The following is a 5,885-nucleotide window of genomic DNA, read 5'->3' as shown; positions in this document are numbered from 1 at the left end:
CAATCAAATTAATCACAAGTAACCCATGATTAATTTAATCGGAATATGCAATCAAATTAAACACAAAAAGTGATCAACTCAATTGATTATGCTCAACATAAGAGAACTTATGGAGACACGAAAATACTCAACTAGACTAATTACAAGAGAACCCATAATTAATCCAATTGGAATACACAACCAAACTAATTACAAAAGTAATCAATTTAATTGTCATTTGTTTTGCTCGACATAAGAAAACTTACGGAGCAATAACTAAATAATCAAACAAGATGATTAATTTAGTTCAATATGCTCGACATAACATATCTCACAGAACAACAACTAAGCTAAAAAAAACAACTTGGTTGTATAGTGCTCAACATAAGATATATTACGGAGCCTCACAGTAATACATAAAATATGGATCAGGGATGATCAATACTGCAGAATATACAAGGATTCATTCTATCTTCAATCCCTATTTGCATAACGACAATCAATAGACATCATCCTTGTCACAAAAGATTTTAACCTATCTTCCATCAAGAATTGACAATATAGGCTTAACTTTTGTATTTGTCAAAAGTCCATTCGCTCTTTAATCAATACATGAATATTGACAACTACTACTTTACTTTTGACAAAGTGTGGGACAATCAAGTTCACGGACGTAAACACACATATCCCATAACAAATTGCAATATCTAAAATCATAAAGATTAATACTGCAAAAATCATCTCTCAAAAAGTTTTTAGAATTTAAACCAATAAATCTAAAAACATGAAGATGAAAACGTTGGACATAGCTATGTGTAATAACAACAATGGCTATTCCAAACTCTAGTAATCCTTCTCAAAAGAAGAATAAATTCTCATAAGAAGTTTCCTATGCATCAGGACAAACTCGTAATGCACATATAAGATGATTTGTCCTTAGAGAGTAGAATCAATCTTTTTAGCCCGTATTTATACCAAGAATATATACCAATGGAGTATAAAAAGATTTTTAAAGAAGAACATACAAAGTCATTAACGACCATGCACCATAGTTCACATAAAATGATTGTGAACATTCAAGAACCCCATAGTAATGCGTATTACGGCCCATTCTTGAACTTCCTTCTTTGTGATTCACCAACAACATTCTTGTAAAAGATACAAATGAACTTATAAGAGTACTACTCCATGAATCCAAGTGCCAAAGTCCAAGAGAAGTGGAACAAGTGCAGCGAAACGGAGCAAAACACTCAAAAACAAGAGACAAAACAAATACCAATCTTAACTCATCCAAATTCAATAATTATCACCTACATTTTGAAACAAATTCAAAGAGGAAGATAATTCAAAAGTAATGAGGTTATTCCGAGTTCGAACGAAGAAGTTACGACCAAAACAAGTTTACCGAATATCGATGTCAAGTATGCATACGGGTTTGCAAACAAATTTTCAAGTCCGCGAACTTAAACCCCTAGATTTTGATTTTAAAAGATGTTATGCATACCTGGTAGGTGTACCATGATGTCCAAACATCCCGAACTACTATTTTCAAACCTAAACGTTTAAGAACCTTAAACACAGATCAAGTTAGGTAGAAAAGAGCGATAAGAAAGGTACGTGAATCATTATAAGTTCTCTAAACAAATAAAAGCACAAATATTGCTCAAGTTTATAGACATACCTTTTTAGATGAATCCAATTGAATTCTACAGCCTTATCGACATAATCTGTGCGCCCCAATTTTCGTGCTTCCCTCACCGTATACATAGCAGGGCATTCCTTGGTGAGGATGCAATTACAACACAATCAAGTTATGTTGGGGTGAACAATGTCTTGTTCACCACAATTGGCCTTTGGATTATCATGAAAGGGATCACTTTTAGAGCCTTTCACATTCAATTCCATTTTTCCAAAAAACTTGTTAAGTTCCAACATCATGGATACTGCCTTCTCCATAATTATGGAATTTTATGGAAGATCATTCCTTTTCACACTCAAAGCATCATTAGCTTTATTTGGTACCCACTTCTGAGTGCGTTTAGGAACAACCTAAACCTTCTTCCCATTACTCTCTTCAAGATTTCTCGGAAGAGAATTGGATTGACTATTCTTTTGCAAGTTAGTCTTTCTCCAATTAGGATCATCGGATCTTGTCTTCGTATTTACGAAGTTATCCTTTTGATAACCATTACGATTGTGAAAAGGCTTCGTATAACGTTTATAGGCAAATCTAGGTTTATCACATGAACGATTCCTTTGCCTAAAGGTTGGAAAGTTACAACCTGTAATGTTAAGGGGATTAGCCTTAGCATATGATCTTGGTTTCACAACTTCTTGTGATGCCCAAAAAAGAACATCATGACATTTCTTATCCTTATACGAAAACGACATCTCCTTTCCAGGTGACCTTTATTTCCGTAATAGTGGCAAACATAAGGAATGTTCTTACCTCAATCCGTATATGCTGACTTTGGAGGTTAATATTCTTTGCTCTTTTGAACCTTAATTTCCGATGAAGGTATTTCATTTTTTCCATCAGTGGAAACCTTTTGTTGAGAAGAATCACTAGCCTTGACAAATTTTACCTCATTGCTAATACTTGGAGCATTTATTCCATTATACCCCAATCCTTGTGTATTACGATAATTTTTACTTGCTCCTAGCATAGTGGTTAATTTGGTTGAACTAGTATTGAAAATTTTTCAAGTCATCTTCCAACATCTTGATTTTATCAAGAGCAGCAGCAAAATCAGCCTCAAGGAATTTTTCTCGAGCGAGACAAGCACTTTCTCTGTCATCAAAACTAATTTGTTGAGATTTAAACCTTACTTCAGATTCTGCAAGTTTCTCTTCCAAAAAAAAAGTACTTTTGATAAATATTATCACATTCAAGTGACTTCATACGTAGGTTTTCCTCAGAATCCTTGAGGATCGATTCGTTAGAACGATTCGAAAAATAAACACCTGCGTAACATCTTCTCAATTTCTTGTTTTCTCGACAAAGAGGAGTCAGAAGAGGTGAGACATGAGAAGTTGTAATCTTATTCATCTTCCACGAATCCAAAAACTTAACATACTATGAGACTTCCTCATCAACATCTCTATCAATATCTGAATCACCTTCATCAGAAAGTTCATCCAACTGTTCTTCTAGGAGAGTTTCCCAATCAACAGTTTTTATATCAAGAGAATGTTTAGATATTGAGTTAGATGTGATAGTTATCTCAGGTGAATCCAAGCTTTTAGAATCATCTGGTAATTTCTGAACTGGTACGTTATTAGAGATACACTCGTCCATAATCAGATCACTACAAACCCAGACTTATAATGTCTTTAACGTGTTTTCCTTCTCTGATACCAATTGAAAAAGCGGGGTGTCTAACAATACCACCCAATATCTCGCTTAACAATATGTATGGACTAACTCCAATATACTTTGCTAGAGAATCAACTAAACAGTCAGACTCAATCTAGATTAAAGTATATCAAGGAGTTAATATCTCTCTCTTTTTTTGATTTACTCGAGCTAATAGAAATCAGCGAGTCTTTAATCAAACACAAGGAATAACTTGGATGGTACCAAAGACCAATATCCAAGGATCAATCAATGAAAATCAACAACCAAAGGTTGGATATTAAAATTGATGATCTACAACGCACAACCTGTATTATTTCAATTATAAAGATAAAACAATATAATGCCGAAATAAAAATAACACAGACACAAGAATTTTGTTAACGAGGAAACTGCAAATGTAGAAAAACCCCGGGACCTAGTCCAGATTGAACACACACTGTATTAAGACACTACAGACACTAGCCTACTCCAATCTAACTTCGGACTGGACTGTAGTTGAATCCCAATCAGTCTCTCACTGATCCAAGGTACAGTTGTACTCCCTACGCCTCTGATCCCAGCAGGATACTGCGCACTTGATTTTCTTAGATGATCTCACCCACTACTAAGAGTTACTACGACCCAAAGTCGAAGACTTAACTATAAACAAATCTGTCTCACACAGACAAGTCATCAAAGGATCAATCTGTCTCCCATAGATAAACCCTAAAAGGTTTTGTTCCGTATTTTGATAATAATCAAGGTGAACAGGAACCAATTGATAATCCGGTCTTATATTCCCAAAGAACAGCCTAGAGTTATGATGCGTGTCGTAACCACAACAAATTAATTAATATTTTTCTCACTAATTAACAAGTAATATAGTGATAGTAAGGATCGTTCCCACGAGGAGCAAGAGGTTTTAGTTGTCTTATAATGTCACAAAAAAGGGGTTTTAGATTTTATAAAGTAAAAGAATAAACAAAGCAATTAAAAAGATGTTGAAACCAATAAGAGAGATTAGATCAAGGAATCCTTCTTCGTTGCAAAACAATGATTCAAGTTATTTTCTTTTCCACTTTTTATTAGTCACAGATTATCACCAACCGTAGGTAAAGCATCTAGCTCAGTGCTAAACCCCTAAATCCCTAGTATCACCGGATACGGAATTTCTCGACTACCGGATTCTATTCACCAAACCACCTAGTAGTAGCTCACTCAAGATGTAATTTGGTTAAACGCATTAAGATTTATGAATTTATGAGGTTGATATTAGTAGTTAGACTCTTAGCTCAAGGTCTACTTGCTAACGTTGTTTCCACACACAATTGCTCCACGGAATCCCTCCGCGAGGTCTCGTGTTTGCTACTTATGTAAAGAGTCAAGAAACGATTACTTATCCCCTAACTTTCACTAGATATAGATTTATTAACAAATCAATTTAGTATGCATCCTAAACAACCTATCAATCAACCATGAATGTATAAACATTCCAATTAGTAAAAACAAACGATAATCATGTGAAAACTTCAAAGTAGATTTAAAACAAAACTCAAAACATGTCAAGAACTAGGAATTCATCCTCAATCAAATTAGATACTCATGCTAAGGAGTTCACACAAAGAATAAAGAAAAGAGAAGTGTTGTGTGTGTGTGTAAAAGGTGTGTAAGTGTAAAAAGTTATGTAGATAACTTCTCTATTTATAGGCTTCAATTTCCTATCAATCCTCTTAGGAATAGAATCATCATTCCATAATAACACCACTTTCCCAATTTGAGCCTAATTCCAATTTCAAGTCTTTTTCAAATCTTCCATTTTCTCTTTCCAAATCCAAGCCCAATTCTTCAAACCCATGAGTCTAGATGAGTCTAGAAAATTCTTCATTAATTGAGTCGCCTATGAAATGACAATATTTCCCATTTCGCACAAATTGGGTGATTTCTTCTTCTTTTCCTCCGTGCGACTCCAAATACCTAATAACTCAAAAACATGCGTAAAATACATAATTTACAAGAAAAATATCAGAAAAAGCATAAACAATAGATAATAAATAGGATGTATTCTACACCCTATCAAATTCCCCCACACTTAGACTTTGCTAGTCCTCGATAAAATCAAACTAAAACTTACAACTTCAAAGCTTTCCAGCGTCCCAAGCATCCAAAGAGATATGAAGACATAGAGTTTCTACATGCTAGTAATAATAAGTTAGAAATACTAAAGAACATATTCTCATTCTTAAATGTTGAGTGAGAAATAACCACACCATAATGAGAGAACGCATGTTTGAGAGCGATCAATAAGCATTTCGCCTCGACTTCTGCCTCACCTAAAACGGTTTTATGAAATTGCACTCAAAGGACGTACTTTTATGGTTATCACATGTGTGCAGGTTGGAATGAAGAGAGAAATCCTGCAACACGTTGAATGGTGGGAAGGACAACTTCCGAAATATTTTAAAAACCCACATCTTTTAACATTTTGAAAAACCATTTTTCTGACGATCTCTAAGAAAGGAAATCAACCACTATTATCGAGGATGAGATTACTTACTCACCTTCACATCCG

Source organism: Papaver somniferum, unplaced genomic scaffold (assembly GCF_003573695.1).
Source record: "Papaver somniferum cultivar HN1 unplaced genomic scaffold, ASM357369v1 unplaced-scaffold_19, whole genome shotgun sequence".
Lineage (NCBI taxonomy): Eukaryota > Viridiplantae > Streptophyta > Magnoliopsida > Ranunculales > Papaveraceae > Papaver > Papaver somniferum.
Note: the sequence above shows the minus strand (reverse complement) of the source record.